The sequence below is a fragment of the Macaca nemestrina genome, chromosome 1 (genome assembly GCF_043159975.1).
Source record: "Macaca nemestrina isolate mMacNem1 chromosome 1, mMacNem.hap1, whole genome shotgun sequence".
NCBI lineage: Eukaryota > Metazoa > Chordata > Mammalia > Primates > Cercopithecidae > Macaca > Macaca nemestrina.
The window spans coordinates 12823689-12841956 of NC_092125.1; the positions used below are offsets into that span (position 1 = coordinate 12823689).

At 43.7% G+C, this 18268-nt stretch overlaps 1 protein-coding gene across 7 annotated transcripts in view; it reads right to left on the minus strand.

The window, feature by feature from the left end:
* LOC105474618 (EDAR associated via death domain) overlaps positions 1-18268 on the minus strand; it is a 191320-nt gene that overhangs the window by 124587 nt on the left and 48465 nt on the right. The window contains exons 1-4 of one of the 7 annotated variants that reach the window (XM_071073945.1): positions 14838-15473; positions 14372-14595; positions 12374-12511; positions 11350-11430 (exon numbers count right to left, since the gene is read on the minus strand). The exons of 3 other annotated variants lie outside the window; for them this stretch is intronic. The gene's annotated coding sequence lies outside the window, so the exon portion shown is untranslated. Of the gene's footprint in view, positions 1-11349; positions 11431-12373; positions 12512-14371; positions 14596-14837; positions 15474-18268 lie in introns of those variants that run through there. 3 more of the 7 variants (XM_011729429.3, XM_071073947.1, XM_011729428.2) reach the window with 3 other exon arrangements.

Consider the following 18268-nt stretch of genomic DNA (forward strand, 5'->3'; position numbering starts at 1 on the left):
GGTTACAAGTTTCTTAGAAAGAAATAGTTAACAGGGACTTCTGAACAGAAGCCATGACTGTGTCTTGGGTGGCAGCGAGACAAGATGGTGGATCCCTGCACCCTTATCCCTTACACCCAGCACTTACATACCAAAGAGAAGTTGTGGTTCAGAAGGGATGTGTAGAACAACTGAAGTATGATAACATTAAGGATAGTTGAAGTATGGTAACAATTTTATGATAAGTACTGGCTCTTATACAAAAAACAAAGGATAAACTGGAAATCTTAGATGGCTTCCTGGAACAGGGGTTAATCAGAAGCCAAAATGGCAGATTAGGATCCAAATGAAGTCGCTTTGGCCTCTGCAATCTGTATAAGGAAAATAATAAAAGAAAAGATGAAAGAACTCGAAGAAGAACTAAATAAATGAAAAGATATTTGATGCTCATGGGTAAGGGGACTCAATATCATCAAGGTGACAGTTCTTCCCACCTTGATCTATATAGATTTAACACAATTTCAGTCAAAGTCCCAGCAAGTTACTTTGTGGATATCAACAAACTGATGTTAAAGTGTATGTGAAGAGTCAAAAGACCTAGTAGAGCCAATTCAATATTGAAGAAGAACAGCAAATTTGGAGGATTGACAATACCTTGCTTCAAGACTTACTAGAAACTAGCTATAGGCTGAGCACAGTGGCTCACACCTGTAATCCCAGCACTTTGGGGGGCTTAGGCAGGCAGATCACTTGGCTCAGGAGTTCAAGACCAGCCTGGGCAACATGGCAAGACTCTGTCTCTAAAAACTTGTTTCAAAAAGGCATATTCCTTACCTCAAAAATTTACATATTCTTGGGAAGACATACACAGATAGTAAAAGAAAAATACATAGCTGGATCATGGATTGTCAAATGATTGATACAGAAAGTAAGTACTATAAAGCTTAAAAGAAATAGAAATATAAGAGAAAGATTTTTTAGAGTTGAAAGTTCACATGACTAACAAGAGGTAAGAATGTTGTAAGAATGACAGGATGAAAGCTGGGCACAGTGGCTCACGCCTATAATCCCAGCACTTTGGGAGGCCGAGGTGGATGGATCACTTGAGGTCAGGAGTTCGAGACCAGGCTGACCAACATGGAGAAACCCTATCTCTACTAAAAATACAAAATTAGCCAGGTGTGGTGGCACCTGCCTGTAATCCCAGCTACCAGGGAGACTGAGGCAGGAGAATCGCTTGAACCCGGGAGGCGGAGGTTGCAGTGAGCCGAGATTGCGCCATTGCACTCCAGCCTGGGCAACAAGAGCAAAACTCTGTCTAAAAAAAAAAAAAGAAAGAAAGACTGGATGAGGGCTGGGGTAAGAGGAGGTGAGAACAAAGATTATGAAGACAAGAGAATAACGTGAATGGTTATACAATGAGAAATCGAACAATAGCTAAATAACACTTGGCTGAAGTAAAGATTTCTATGGGACATAACGTTTGAAAGAGGTGGAAAAGCCCAACTGAAGACCTTAAATGCCAGCCAGAGGCTTGCTTGTGATGTTGATGGTGGTAAATATTATGAGTTATATGATGAAAGTTTTATGACCTTTTGGAGATAGAGAAATTAATTTTGACTGGATTCCAAATATTTTATATTACTTATTGGGATTGGATTTTTTCTTTTTATTTGAGACAGGGTCTCACTCTGTCACCCAGGCTGCAGTGCAGTGTCTCACTATGTTGCCCAAGGTGGTCTCAAACTCCTGGGCTCAAGTGATCCCCCTGCCTCAGCCTCCCAAGTAGCTGGTACTACAGGTGTACACCACCACAAACGGATAATTTTTTAATTTTTTGTAGAGACTAGGTCTCGCTATGTTGCCCAGGCTGGTCTCGAATTCCTGGGCTCAAGTGATCTTCCAGCATCTGCCTCCCTAAGTGCTAGGATTACAGGCATAAGCCACAGTGCCCAATCAATAGTATACTCTGACTATGTTTTTCCTCTTTATTTTTCATTAGAGTCAGTTATGAAATGTATATCAACAGTAGCCTATGTCTGAGTAGGTCCCTTTTTATAAATAAATAAGCCAAAACATCTTAGCCCAAATGTCTCATTTTAGGGTTTGAAAAATATTGTGGCTGGGCGTGGTGACTCACGCCGATAATCCCAGCCCTTTGGGAGGCCAAGGCTGGAGGACTGCTTGAGCCCACGAGTTTGAGACCAGCCTGAGCAACATAGTGAGAACTCATCTCTACAAAAATGAAATAAGATGGGCTGGGTGCAGTGGCCCATGCCTGTAATCCCAGCACTTTGGGAAGCTGAGGTGGGTGGATCACCTGAGGTCAGGAGTTTGAGACCAGCCTGGCCAACTTGGTGAAACCCCATCTCTAGTAAAAATAGAAAAAATAGCTGGGCGTGGTGGCAGGCGCCTGTAATCCCAGCTACTGGAGAGGCTGAGGCAGGGGAATCGATTGAACCTGGGAGGCGGAGTTCTCAGTGAGCCAAGATCATGCCACTGCACTTCAGCCTGGGTGACAGAGTGAAACTCTGTCTAAAATAAAATAAAATAAATAAAACCCTTAGTTTCTGCTTCAAGCCAAGATGAGATAACAGGAACTGGAGGTATTGTCTAGCCTGAAACAACCCAAAAAACAGGCAAGATATGTGAAAATGTAGTTTTCAAGACACTCTACTTTTTTTTTTTTTTTTTTTTGGAGATGGAGTCTCACTGTGTCGCCCAGGTTGGAGTGCAGTGGTGCAATCTCGGCTCACTGCAACCTCCATCTCCTGAGTTCAAGCAATTCTCCTGCCTCCTGCATGAATCTCCTGAGTAGCTGGGACTACTGGTGCACGCCACCACCTCTGGCTAACTTTTGTATTTTTAGTAGTAATGGGGTTTCACTATGTTGCCAGGCTGGTCTCGGACTCCTGACCTCAGGTAATCCGCCCACCTCGGGCTCCCAAAGTGCTGGATTTACAGGCATGAGCCACCACACCTGGCCAGATACTCTACATTAAGCAAAGGTGAACAATGATCCCTGAAAGACAAAAAAAAAAAAAAGAGAGAGAGAGAGAGATGAGCTCTCTGACTCAGGTTACTGCCTTGAGAAAGCTTCCAGGCCAAGATGCAGGGAAGAAGAAACTGAGGCCAAATCTGGCCAACTTCCTGCACTGAAGAAATAGAGCTAAGAGTTTAGGGAGACCAAAGCAGTTGGTGTCGGTAGGTCAGAACACCAGGCAGGAAAGGGCTACACAAAGATCTGGACAGGGTTTCCTTCAGTACTCAGTAGAGTGCCAGTCAGCACAGGTGTGGACAGAATCTACACAAGGCCAAGGACAGAACTATCAGAAAAGATTAGAGGTGCCCAGTGTACACAGAGGACCAAAAGGACACAATGCCTGTTCCCACCAGGCCGACTGGAAAAACTCATAATTCACAGGGCATTGAGTAACACGCTCAAAAAGGTCTCAGCTCAGTGGTGGCGAGTCATTAGCTTCTGTCAGAGCACTGCTCCACACCCACCTAACAAATCTTAAAAGCAAGACACGAGAAGCTCCAACTGTTTTCAAAAAACAAAGCTCAAGAAGATTTACAGGAATATAAAAATATCCAGCACCCAGCAAGATAAAGTCACAATGTCTGGCAGTCGACCAAAGATTTCCAGGCATGCGAAGAGGCAGAAAAACATGACCCACACTGAGAGAGGAATCCATCGTAACTGTCCCAGAACTGACACAGATGTTAGCGTCAGATCTGTTACATTTAGAATTACGTTTAGATGTTATTAAAATTGCATTTCATGTGTTCAAGAAGTTAAAGTAGAAATATGGGAGGTATTTTTAAAATACCTAAATCAAAGTTCCATTGAAGAAATGACCAATTACAAGAAGACAAATACACTGGATGGAATTAAAGGCAGATTAAACATTGCAGAAAAAAGGTTAGTGAATTTGAAAACATAGCAGTAGACACTAAACCAAATGACATACTGTGAGAAAAATAAGAATAACAAAGGATGATGAGAGCCCTAGTTAACTGTGGGACAACTTAGAGCTGCTTAGCATGTAGATAAAAAGAGCCTCCAAAGGAGGGAGGCCAACTGAAAAATGTATTTGGAGGAAGAACAGACAAAAGTTTTCGAAACTTGATTAAAATTATGCACCTACAAATCTAAGAAATCAGACACGAGATTCATGAAGTAAAGTAAACCAAGCAGGCACAGTGCCTCATTCCTGTACTCTCAGCACTTTGGGAGGCCAAGGTGGGAGGATTGCTTGAGGCCAGGAGTTCAAGACCAGCCTGGGCAACATAGTGAAAGCAACTCTCTCTCTACAAAATATAAAAAAATTTAAAAATTAGTTGGGTGCAGTGGTTCATGCCTGTAATGCTAGAACTTTGGGAGGCCAAGGCTGGAGGATCACTTAAGCCTAGGAGTCTGAGATCATCCTGCAACATAGTGAGACCTTGTCTCTACAAAAGATAAACAAAATTAGCTAGGTGTGGTGGCACACACCTGTGGTCCCAGCTACTTGGGAGGCTGAGGTGGGAGGATCACTTGAGCCTGGGAGGTTGAGGCTGCACTGAGCCCTGATTGTGCCACTGCATTCCAGCATGAGTGACAGAGAAAGACCCTGTCTCAAAAAGACAGAGAGAAAGAGAGAGAGAGAGAAAAAAAAAAAGAAAACCTATGTGATCACTTCAATAGATGCAGAAAAACTTTTGACCAAATCCAACACCTATTCCTGATAGTCTCAGTAAACTTGGAATAAAAGGGAATTTCCTCAAACTGCTATAGAAAATCAAAAAAACTACATCTAACATTATACGCGATGGTGAAAATTGAGTATTTTTCTCCTAAGATCAGGAACAATGCAAGGATGTCTGCTTTCACCAATTCTATTCAGCATTCCACTAGAGGTTCTTGCCAGTGGAATCAAGCCAAGAAAAATAAAAAGCATCAGATTGGAAAGAAATTAAAACTCTTATTCATAGATGACATGATATCTATGTAGAAAATGTGATAGATTATACAAAAGAGCTACTAGAACTAATAAGTGAGTTTAGCAAGTTTGCAGAGCACAAAATCAACACACTCAAATGAATTATATTTCTGTTTACCAGCAACAATCAATCAGAAATGGAAATTAAGAACTACAATTTACAATAGAATTCTAAAAGATGATGAAATACTTAAGGATTAATCTGAGGATGTGAAAGACCTGTATGCTGGTAACTAAAAACATCGCTGAGCTAGATTAAGGAAGATATGAATAAATGGAGAAGTATACCTTGTTCATGGGTTGGAAGACTCATTACTGTTAAGATATCAATTTCCTCCGAGTTGATCTATCTATTCAAAGTAATTATGATCAAAATCCCAGCTAGTTTTTTTGTGGAAATTGAGAAGCCATTTAAAAAGTGACGTGGCAATGCAGAGTTTATAGAGTGGGCAAACAACTCCGCCAAAGGACAAAGGTGGAGGGCTGACCCCACCCGATTTCAAGACAAGGCTATGATAGACCAAATAGCTTCATATTAGCAGTAAGATAGACATGTATCTGGGATAATGTATTAGTTCATTCTTGCATTGCTATAAAATGAAAACTGTTGTTAATTCCTTTAACTATAGGAATTAAGTTAAATATTATAAATACTATCAAGACTGGGGAATTTATTTTATTTTATTTTATTATTTGAGATGGGCAGTAGTGCAATCTTGGCTCACTTCAACCTCCACCTCCTGGGTTCAAGCGATTCTCCTGCCTCAGCCTCCCAAGTAACTGGAATTACAGGTGCATGTCACCACACCCAGCTAATTTTTTGTAGCGACAGAGTCTTGCTATGTTGTCCAGGCTGGTCTCGAACTCCTGACCTCAAGTGATCTGCCCACCTCGGCCTCCCAAAGTGCTGGGATTGCGGGTTTGAGCCACTGAGCCTGGCCAAGACTGGTAATTTATAAAGAAAAGAGGTTCACTTGGCTCACGGTTCCACAGGCTGTATAGGAAGCATGATGCTGGCATCTGCTGGGCTTCTAGGGAGGTCTCAGGAAACAACTGTGGCAGAAGGCAAAAGGGGAGCTGGATGTACTTCTTTTAAAGTGGATGTACTTCTTTTTAAAAATTATTTGTGGAGTGGTTGTGGTGGCTCATGCCTGTAATCCCAGCACCTTGGGAAGCTGAGGTGGGAGAATTGCTTGAGACCAGGAGTTCAAGATCCCATCTTATTTTTTTAAGTAAAAATACATACATACATACATACATACATACATACATACATACATACGTACATACATATATACAAACAAATCATTTGTGTAGAGACGGAATCTTGCTATGTTGTCCAGGCTGGTCTCAAACTCCTGGCCTCAAGTGGTCCTCCTGCCTTGGCCTCCCAAAGTGCTGGGATTACAGGCATGAACCATGGCTGAAGAAGGAACATGTGGGGGATGTGACACACTTTTCAACAACCAGATATCACAAGAACTCACTGACTACCAGAACAGCACCAAGAGGGACATCCGCCCCTATGATCCAATCACTCCCACCAGGCCTCACCCCCAACATTGGGATTACTACTTGACATGAGATTTGGGCGGGGACACAGATCCAAACCATATCAGATGATAAAACAAACAAACAAAAATTGACACATGGATCAATGAAAGAGAGTAGAGATGTCAGAAATAGATCTGGGCCAGGCATAGTGGTTTATGCCTATAATCCCAGCACTTTGGGAGGCCAAGGCAGGAGGATCACTTGAGGCCAGGAGTTTGAGACCAGCCTGGAGAACATACCAAGATTTGTCTCTACACAAATTTCATATATATTTATATATATACAATTGTGTGTGTATATATGTTTTATATATATAATTATATATATTTATATAAAAATATATATTTAATAATATATAATATATAATATATATTATATATCATTAATATATAATATATAAATATATAAATATATAAATAATATATTATTAAATATATAAAAACATATAAATATATAAATATGTATAAAATTATATATAAATATATAATTATATAAAAATAAATATAAATTATATATATTTAAATTTATACATTTTATATTTATATAATATAAATATATTATATATTATATATTTATATGTAATTTTATATATGTTTATATACATTTTTTTTTTTTTACTTAAAAAAATAAGATGGGGTCTTGAACTCCTAGGCTCAAGTGATTCTCCCACCTCAGCTTTCCAAAATGCTGGGATTATAGGCACGAGCCACTGCAACCAGCCCACAAATAATATTTAAGAAGTAGATCCACACATAAATCGACAATAAGTGTTTGGTAAGGGCACAAGGCAAGGCAGTGGAGATAAGATGGCTTTTACAACAAATATTGCTGGAACAACTGGATATTGATGAGGAAGAAAAAAGAATTTGAATACTTCACAGTATACAAAAATTAACTCAAAATTGATTCTAGATCTAATAAAACTTCTAGAAGCAGCAACGGAGAAAACCCTTGGTGACATTGGGTTAGGCATTTCTTAGGCACAACACCAAAAGTGGAATCCATAGAATAATAACATCAAATGAAAACTTGGACTTCATCAAAAATGAAAACTTCTGCTCTACAAAAGACACTGCTAAAAGAGCAGAAGGACAAGCCACAGGCTGGGGAAGTGTTTTGCAAAGCATCTGCCTGATAAAGGATTTGTATCCATCATAAATAAACATCTCGCAAAACTTGACAATAAGAAAACAAACAGCACAATTAAAACTAGGCTAAAGATCTAGATTCACCAGAAAGATATATGGGTGGCAAAGAGGCACACAAACAGATGCTCAACATCATCAGTTGTTCCATACATGCAAATTAAAGCCACAACAAGATGCCACTGCAGACTCTTTAGATGGCAGAGATTTAAAAAGATGACAAGTAATCCCAGTACTTTGGGAGGCCAAGGTGCGAGGATCACTGAGCCCAGGAGCTTGAGGTTACAGTGAGCTATGATCATGCCACTGCACTCCAGCCTGGATGACAAAGCGAAACCCTGTCTCAAAAAAGAAACAGATGACAATACCAATTGTGGGTAAATATGGAAGCAACTGGGACTCTCCTATTCTGCTTGTGAGACCATAAAGTGACAAAGCCCCTTTAGAAAACCATTAGACAATTTCCTAAAATGTTAAACATACGTCTACCACATAATCCAGGCATTCCAACACCTAAATATTTCCCTAAGATAAAAGAAGGCATATAAATAAACAAAACCTTGTACATGGATGTTCAGAAAAGCATTACTTGTAATAGCCCCAAACTGGAAACAACCCAAATGACCATATTCATTCATCAGTAGGTGATGAATAATATGAATAAACACATTGTGGTATAGCCACACAAAAGCCATAATATTATGGAAAAATAAAAAGGGACCACTGATACTAACAACATAGATGAATCTGAAAATAATTATTCTGAATGCAAGAAGCTGGACAAAGTCGAATACCTATGGTATGAATGAATATATTTATATAAAATTTGGCCATGCGTGGTGGCTCATGCCTGTAATCCTAGCACTTTGGGAGGCCGAGGTGGGCAGATCACTGAAGGTCAGGAGTTTGAGACCAGCCTGGCCAACATGGTGAAATCCAGCCTCTACTAAAAATACAAAAATTAGCTGGGCGTGGTGGCAGGCGCCTGTAATTCCAGCTACTCGGGAGGCTGAGGGAGGAGAATCGCTTGAACCCAGGAGGTGGAGGTTGCAGTGAGCTGAGATCGTGCCACTGCACTCCAGCCTGGGTGACAAAGCAAGATTCCATCTCAATAAAATTAAATAAAATATAAAACAAAACCAAGGAATCGATAGTGGTATAAAGTAGATCATTGTTGCTTAAGGACTGGTGGCGTAGGGGAAAGGAATTACACAGGGTTATGAGGAAACTATTGGAGATGATAGGCTTGTTCACCGTATCGACTGCGGTAATGTTTTCACGGGTGTATACATATGTCAACGATTTGTCAAATTTTGTACCTCAGATATGTGCACTTTGTTGTGTGTCAACTGTATGTCAATACAGCAGGGTTCTTTGTTTTTGTTTTTGGTTTTGGTTTTTACAAAAACCTTAAAATGAGACTATTCTGGGTGTCACTCCAACACCTGTTTCCAGGCTCTGGCAATGCTGCTTCTTTCCTTGTGTCCTTAATGTTGGCTGCCTTCCTACTCTGGCTGATCTCTGATTCACCTCACCGTCCAGTTTGGCTTCTCAGTTCTTCATCACTACTGTAAAAAAGTATCCCTGTCTGGGCGTGGTGGCTCGTACCTATAATCCCAGCACTTTGGGAGGCCAAAGTGGGCAAATCACTTAAGCTTAGGAGTTTGAGACCACACTGGGCAACATGGAAAAACCCTGTCTCTACAAAAAAGTATAAAAATTAGCTGGGCACAGTGGCTCACACCTGTGGTCCCAGCTGCTTGAGACGCTGAGGTGGAAGTTCACTTGAGCATGGGAGGTGGAGGTTGCAGTGAACCAAGATGGCACCACTGTACTCCTGCCTGGGTGACAGAGCGAGACTCTGTCTCAAAAAAAAAAAAAAAAAAAAAAAGTCCCTGAATTAAAATCCCTCTGTCCTGAATATTTGAAGTTGCTTCTGTTTACCTAACAGATCCTGTCTGATATATTTGGTCACCACACAGTAATAATTTATCCAGGCCAGTAGACGAATCTCTGTGTGATCTTGGATGGATGTCAGAAGGCAACTCTTTCCTCCTTTTAGTCTCCTAAGTACCTGAAATCTCCACTTCTTTTTTCTTTTTTCATAAGATAGGATCTAGCTCTGTTGTCCAGACTGGAGTGCAATGGCTTAATCACAGCTAACTTCAGCCTTGACCTCCTGAGCTCAATTCACCCTTGCCTTTGCCTCCCAAGTAGCTGGAACTACAGGTGTGCACCACCACATTTAATTAATTTTTTTTATTTTTCTTTTGTAGAGACAAGTCTCTGTCCAATCGGGGCTGTAGTGGTCTGGATTGTACATCAGACTTAGGAAGTATCTGACAATTTGCCTGATAATTCCTACCGTTAGGGAGTTTAACAAGAGTGTGGTTTTTCTTGTAGCCACAGGAATTTAGGAAATTGCCATGCCAGCTGAGCCCTGAACCCTTGACTCACCGGTAACTTTTGTTTCCTTAACCTTAAGGTTTGTCTTCGTTGATAAAGGGATGCCAACTTGGCTCTCCCAGATCACAGATATTATCTATCATCTTATGGCTGGGGAACCTGAAGCTCAGAGAGTTTAATTAATTTGTCCAAGGTCACGGAGTCAAGAAGGGAGAATGCTGGATTCGAACCCAAGTATATCTGACATTCTATATTCTAGCCTTTTCTCTCATTCTGATATTTTCTCTGAAAACCCCTGGGTTTATCCTGGCACTTTAACGTGTTTAAGTCATTTGTGCAGAAGCCAAGGTTTGTTTCCTGGGTAGGCGCTGCAATACCTCCTTGGTATTTGAGGTCAGTACATTATAGGAATAAATTGTGCTGTGTCTAGGCTTTTAAGTATCTAAATGATCGAGAGTTAGTCTTCAAAGGAGAAAACAGCGTTATAAAACAGGATTACAAAGGCAAGGCTTAGTGTCTTAGAATCTCTCAGCCTCACAACCCAAAGAGCAGAAGAGAAAAAATGTCTCCAGCTCCAAGAGAACTAATGAGCTTTAAACAAAAGAGCTAGAGTCACATTTTCCCCTGAACTCCCATACATACATGAATATAAATCCGTCTTTTCTCTTGCAAAAAAAAAAAAAAATTTTTTTTTAAGGAAAGAGCTGTCATTTTGCTAAGCAACACCAAAAGCTGATTATCTGGTGCCTGCTCTCAGTACAAGGCAGAAAAACCAAATGATGAAAAGATACCACCTCATTTAACAACTAAAATATTACTACACAGTTGAGTAACTACCAAATAGGGTCCATTTAAACACCAACCTTAGTACAATATCTTTTTTTTTTTTTTTGAGATGGAGTCTCACTCTGTTGCCCAGGCTGGAGTGCAGTCATGCGATCTTGGCTCACTGCAACCTCCGCCTCCCGGATTCAAGTAATTATCTGCCTCAGCCTCCTGAGTAGCTGGGATTACAGGTGCCCACCACCACGCCCGGCTAATTTTTGTATTTTTAGTGGAGACAAGGTTTCACCATGTTGACCAGGCTGGTCTTGAACTCCAGACCTCGTCATCCACCTGCCCTGGCCTCCCCAAGTGCTAGGATTACAGGTGTGAGCCACCACGCCTGACTGTCCAATATCTTAATGTAACATCTCCTTGTGTAAGCAGTCACCTCATGCACAGTGGGTGTCCAATAATCCTACAAACTCAGAGCTAGAACGATTTTTACCACCACTTACCATTAGCTGGGTGCAGATACAGATAAGGGAGACCAGGAGGGGAAGAGTTTGCCCAAGGTCACACAGTTCTCTCCTGCAGAGCTGAAACAAATCCCAGTTATGTGGGGGCTGAGAGGTAGCAACCCTGGTCTGTGAAGTGAGGCTGCCTCAGTTCAAGGCTGGAGTCTTGTGACAATCCCAAGAAAGGATAAGCCATGAGGCATGTGGTGTGCTTGCCCTAAATTCACTACTGTTAGTACCATTATTACTGTTAGATAATTGGTTTTTTTAGAGACAGAGTCTTGCTCTGTTGCCCAGGCTCAAGTGCCAAGGCATGGTCATAGCTCACTGCAGCCTTGAACTCCTGGACTGAAGTGATCCTTCTGCCTCAGCCTCCCAAGTAGCTGGGACTACATGCACACACCACTGCACCTGGCTTATTTATTTATTTATTTATTTATTTATTTATTTATTTATGAGATGGAGTTTTGCTCTGTCGCCCAGGCTGGGGTACAGTGGCACAATCTTGGCTCACTACAACCTCCACCTTCCGGGTTCAAGCGATTCTCCTGCCTCAGCCTCCTGAGTAGCTGGGATTACAGGCGCCCACCACCACGCCCGGCTAATTTTTGTATTTTTAGTACAGACAGGGTTTCACCATGTTGGCCAGGCTGGTCTTGAACTCCTGACCTCAAGTGATCCACCCACCTCAGCCTCCCAGAGTGCTGGGATTACAGGTGTGAGCCATCACGCCCGGCCCTGGCTAATTTATTTTATCTAGAGTGCAGTGGTGCAATCATGGCTCACCACAGCCTTCAATTCCTGGGCTCCAGCAATCCTCCTGCCTCAGCCTCCCAAGTACTTGGGAATGCAGGGACTCACTACCTCGAGGTTTTTAAAGGAAAAGAAGAGGCAGTTCCTAAATTGTTTGCCAAGATTTCACAATTAAATAATATAAGCTATGGATTGGCTATACATTCTTTGTATCACAAATTCCAGGAACAGGAAGACACTGGGTGAGGCAGCTAGTCAGGAACAAAATTACCTTAAACAATTGACCCCCAGGTATGGGGCAGGGGGAGGGCTGGAGGCAGGCATGACTGAAGTCTCACACTCCTGTCTCTCTGGTCCCGAGTACTTTACAGAGCTCAGAATGCTTGGAGCTATTTTTCTTCCCTCAAACCTGTAGAAGGAAAATAACTTTGAAAGGACCAATCTGCTTTTTGTTCTCAGCTTCCCCTAACACTTTCCTCAGCCTTTTTCTGTCTACCAAGCCAACCGCCTCTGCTCAGCTCATCAGAACCCTCATTCTGTCCCAGCCTGGTGGCTCACGCCTGTAATCCCAGCACTTTGGGAGGCCGAGGTGGGAGGATCACCTGAGGTCAGGAGTGTGAGACCAGCCTGGCAAACATGGTAAAACCCTGTCTCTACTAAAAATACAAAAAAAAAAAAAAAAAAAAAAAAAAAAAAAAAAAATTAGCTGGGTGTGGTGGTACACACCTGAGAGGACTAAGCCCAGAATTTTTTTTTTTTTTTTTTTAATCTTGCCCAAATCCCTATCTAAGGGATCTGGGGAGTCATGCCCTACAAACCATAAATTCTCATCAGATGGGTTTTATTTAACCCTGTATATCATGACTTACTTTCCAATCTGACCCTGGCATGACAAGGAAGAATATCAAAATATTTTACCCCAAAACATGTTTCTCTGCCACATCTTGAAATGGCCCTGCAAAGCCATCCCTTGTGGGAAAAATCCACATTCTATAGGGAATCCTCTTTCCCCCTTTCTTTCGTTGTTCTTTTTTGTTTTTGTTTTTTTGAGACAGTGTCTCACTCTGTCGCCAGGCTGGAGTACAGTGGCAAGATCTTGGCTCACTGCAACCTCTGCCTCCTGGGTTCAAGCAATCCTCCTGCCTCAGCCTCCTGAGTATCTGGGACTACAGGTGTGCACCACCTCACCCGTCCAGTTTTTGTATTTTTAGTAGAGACAGGGTTTCCCCATGTTGACCAGGCTGGTCTTGAACTCCCGACCTCAGGCGATCTGCTGGGAATACAGGCGTGAGCCACCGCGCCTGCCACCACCCCAACCCCCTGCCCTTTTTTTTCCCTTCCTTCCTTTCCAGATTCAGGAGATAATCAACTAAGAGCCAGATACCCTTTTAGGTCCGATAAGAAACATTTTACAACCTGCTCTCTCTGGTCTGCTATCGGAGAGCTTCCTCTGCACAATAAAACTTGGTCTCCACAATCCTTTATCTTAACCTGAACATTTCCTTTCTCTTGATCCCAGGATAAACTCAACCGTCAACCAGAAAATGTTTAAATTGACCTATAGCCTGGAAGCACCCCCCTCCCCGCACCCCGCTTTGAGTTGTCCCGCCTTTCTGAACGGAACCAATGTATTTCTTAAATGTATTTGATTGATGTCTCATGCCTCCCTAAAATGTATAAAACCAAGCTGTACCCGGACCACCTTGGGCACGTGTTCTCAGGACCGCCTGAGGGCTGTGTCACGGGACATGGCCACTCATATTTGGCCGTCTCATATTTAAGAGAATAAATCTCTTAAAATATTTTACAGAGTTTGACTCTTTCGTCAACATGCCTGTAGTCCCAGCTACTGGGGACGCTGAGGCAGGATAATCGCTTTGAACCCGGGAGGTGGAGTTGCAGTGAGCCAAGATCCCATCGCTACAGTCCAGCCTGGGTGACAGAGCAAGACTCCCTCTCAAAAAAAAAAAAAAAAAAAAAAAAGTCGAGTACACCGTGGTACCTGCCTGTAGTCCCAGCTCCTTGGGAGGCTGAGGCAGGAGGATCACTTGAGCCCAGGAGTTTGAATCTAGTCTGGGCAATATAGCAAGACCCTGTCTCTAAAAAAAAAAAAAAGGAAAGAAAAGAAAATCAACTATTTACTGGGCTAACACAGGAGACATTTCTGGTCCTTGTTTTTATCTTATTTGGGGGGTATATTCGTTTTAGACACCAGGCAAAATCAGTAGGAAGTTGTAGGCAACCAACACTTGAGATTGCAATATTTTACCACAATTCAAACTTGAAATGGCTTCATTCAGGGATTCTTCCATTTTGATAGGGCACTCAGTGAGAGAAGGACTAGAGAAAAGGTGGGCGCCTTCCACCGAGGTTTACGTGTTGCTTCATTGGGCAGTACATCGACGGCAGCCTGGAAGTAGGTCTTTGTGTTTGCAACTGTGGACCGTGCAGGGTACCAGATTTCCGAAAGCAGCTTCTGTTTACTCCGGAATCCTACAAGTCACAGGTGTAATTTCTAACAGCCTGTAGGTATGAGGCTACAGAAAGACTCATGAAGGAGGAGAGCCCCCTGTTTGCAAAAGTCCAGGCCTATCTTTGGACAATCAAGGCTGTGCAGGGTGAGGGCGTAAATGCTGCACGTGGAGGCTGTAACCGGGGATGTGGGAGGGCCCAGGGAGAAGCGCTGCGACTGCCGGCGGGGCCGAGAAGAGCGCGCCCAGCAGCCCCGCCCGCACCTCACGGTGTTTTGGAGGCCCACGTGATTCCGCCTCATTGGCCGTCAGGGAGCTCCAGCCCCGAGTAGGCGGAGCCGCCACCGCCGTTGTAGTTCCCGAGTTTCCTCAACCGGCTCCCCGGTCGGACTGTAGCGCCCTACGGGCGTCTGGGATCAGAACTCCCAGAAGGCCTCACGCTCGTGGGCGTGACACTGCAGGGTGGGCGTTGCAGAGATGCAAATGAAGTCTCTGCGCCCAGCATCTGCGCGCCCTCACTGGGCTTCCAAGGGGCGAGGAAAAGCTTTCTCACGGCCGGAAGGATTCCTCCTCCTCTGACCTCTGGACTCTCTCACCGCCCCGACCGTCACCTCGGACACTGCTCGAAGGGCAGCACGTTCCAGAGCGGCTGAGGAGGCGCAGGGCTGGGGACTGGGTGGCGTTGAAGCTGCTGGTCCTCCGGCCTGCCTGGACAGCCTGTTTGGCGCCCAGGAAGTTACGGTGCTAAGAGGGGAACCATGGGGGAACCCCGGGGGTCCCCACCCAGGACCCCCAAGTCCAAACCAGCACCACGGGGTGGAAGCCGACTGTAACTGGGAAAAAGCAGAGCCGCTAAGGTGCTTTAATTTTGGCTAAGAAGATGAGCAGGAAAGACTACAGCCAGATCAATGGGATGAATGTCTGTGGATTATGCTGCGGCGTTTAAATGTCCTCCATAATTCTTTGTCTTTCATAAAGCTTTGATCGTTTTATCCCTTAAGTTACCTTCTGGGAGAATTCCTTGGCTTCGTATTTATTCCAGCTCTCTTGTTTGCTTTTCAGCAGTGCCCGTCCTGCTGTTTTGCCCACCTCTTGAAGGTTTCTTTTTCTTTCAGTAGCTGTTTCTGTGTCCAAGATCTCTGGTTAATTCTTATTACTATTCTTATTCTTTTTTTTAGATGGAGTCTTGCTCTGTTGCCCAGACTGGAATGCAGTGGCGAGATCTCGGCTCACTGCAACCTCCATCTCCTGGGTTCAAGCGATTCTCCTGCCTCAACCTCCGGAGTAGCTGGGATTACAGGCTTGCGTCACCACACCTGGCTAATTTTTGTGTTTTTAGTAGAGACGGGGTTTCACCATGTTAGCCAGGCTGGTCTCAAACTCCTGACCTCAGGTGAGGCCTGCTTCAGCCTCCCACAGTGCTGGGATTACAGGCGTGAGCCACCTCGCCCGGCCTGGCTTTCTTTTCATAACTGCCTGCTCTCATTTCATGCTGTGATATTCTTGCTTATCTGTATCCGTATTTTAGTTACACTGATTTTCACTCTTTTAAACTTTTTTCCAAGTGCAGGTTCTCCTTTAGAAAAAAAAATGAGGCTGGGTACGGTGGCTCACACCTGTAATCCGAGCACTTTGGGAGGCCGAGGCGGGCAGATCACCTGAGGTCGGGAGTTCGAGACCAGCCTGACCAACATGGAGAAACCCCGTCTCTACTAAAAATACAAAATTAGCGGGGCGTGGTGGTGCATGCCTGTAATCCCAGCTACTCGGGAGGCTGAGGCAGGAGAATTGCTTGAACCTGGGAGGTGGAGGTTGCGGTGAGCCCAGATAGTGCCATTGCACTTCAGCCTGGGCAACAAGAGTGAAACTCTGTCAAAAAAAAAAAAAAAAAGAAAAGAAAAAAAAAGAAAAGAAAATTATATAAGGTTATTCTTTCCATGTGTGGTTTTCCTCAAATGTTTGTGACTGGTTATGTCACATTTCTGTACCTGAGATTCCTTGTTGGCCTGTTTTCCACTCTTTGCACAGATTTGCCCCTCCCCCAGGTATGTGCAGAGAGAAACGGGTGCTACAGGATTTATTTAAATTTTTTTTTTTTTTCTTTTTGAGATGGAGTCTCGCTGTTGTTGGCCTGGACTGGAGTTCAATGGCACAATCTCGGCTCACTGCAACCTCTGCCTCCTGGGTTCAAGAGATTCTCCTGCCTCAGCCTCCTAAGTAGCTGAGATTACAGGCACCTGCCACCATCCCTGGCTAATTTTTGTGTTTTTAGTGGAGACGGAATTTCACCATGTTGGCCAGGATGGTCTCAAACTCCTGACCTCAGGTGATCCACCAGCCTTGGCCTCCCAAAGTGCTGGGATTACAGGCGTGGGCCACCAAGCCCGGCCAATTTGTTTGTTTTTTATTTTATTTGAAGAGACAGGGTCTCACTCTGTCACCCAGGTTGAAGTGCAGTGGCATAATCATAGCTCACTGCAGCCTCAAACTCCTGGGCTCAAGGGATCCTCCTGCCTCAGCTTCCCAAGTAGTTGGGACTACAGGCATGTGCCATCACACCTGGCTAATGTTTTACTTTTTTTTGTGGAGATGGGGTCTGGCTTTGTTGACCAGACTCGTCTTCAACTCCTGGCCTCAAGTGATGCTCCTACCTGAGCTTCTGAAAATGTTGGGATTCCAGGCACTGTAATCCCACAGTGAGCCACTGTGCCTGGCCCAATTTTTTTTTTTTTTTAAATGAGAGAAGAGGCAGTATTTGTAGCCCAGTGGCCAGCTGGGGGCTCCCCGTTCCCCCTAGTGTGATAATCATTGGCATTTGTACCCATACTCCCAGATGGAAGCAGAGACCCCATTTTCTATTTCCTGGAAGGTTGTATTTTGGTGAAACTTTTTGTTGCAGTGTCTCGGTTACCCTGTCACTCACTGGTCAGGTGTCTTATTGCTTCAGGTATTTGCACAATAGACTGATTAAAATCCATCTCCAGCTACTTACAAACTATTACAGGCAGTGGAGCTTTGAAGGCTTTTGCTACAAGTCAAAGCCCTGGTTGTTAAAATTGTAGGAGAGGCTATTATGTAGCGTAGGCAGTGTGACAAATTGGCACCAATTGTTTGCAGGGGTGACAAACATCTGGAAGGTTCCCAGGAAGTGGTGGGTTTTGGGGGGAAAGAAAATGAGGGTGGGATTACCAGATTTAGGAGGTAATGAATGAAGCTTGAGAGGTAGGACTGGAGTCATGAATTTTTGTTGTTGGCTTGGCAGGAGTTGAGGTATGAGGGTGTCCTGGTGCAATACTGAAGTGGATGGGATGCAGGGAGGTGGTAAAGTTGCTACTCCAAAATGAAGCTGGCATTCGAATTTGGGTATCAAGACACCACCAATATAATTCAGCTGAATTATCATATTTGAAGTTTTGTGTGTGTGCACGCATGTGTGTGTCTTATGTGGGTGTGTTATGGTAGCATGTGTCCCAAGCCCCACAGTGAGTTTATTTTATCCATAACCAGACCCAGGTCCTTTGGCTCCAGGTCTGCTAGTTGGGCTGACCATCCTGTATGTCAGGTGCAAGACAACCACTGGTGAGAGGTAGATACTTTTCATTTCCCCTTGCGGACGGTGGACCAGCTCTATCAACTCTGACCAATAAGGGAAACCCGGCAAGCCCCTGGGACCGCATGCCCGGGGCAGAGTGTGC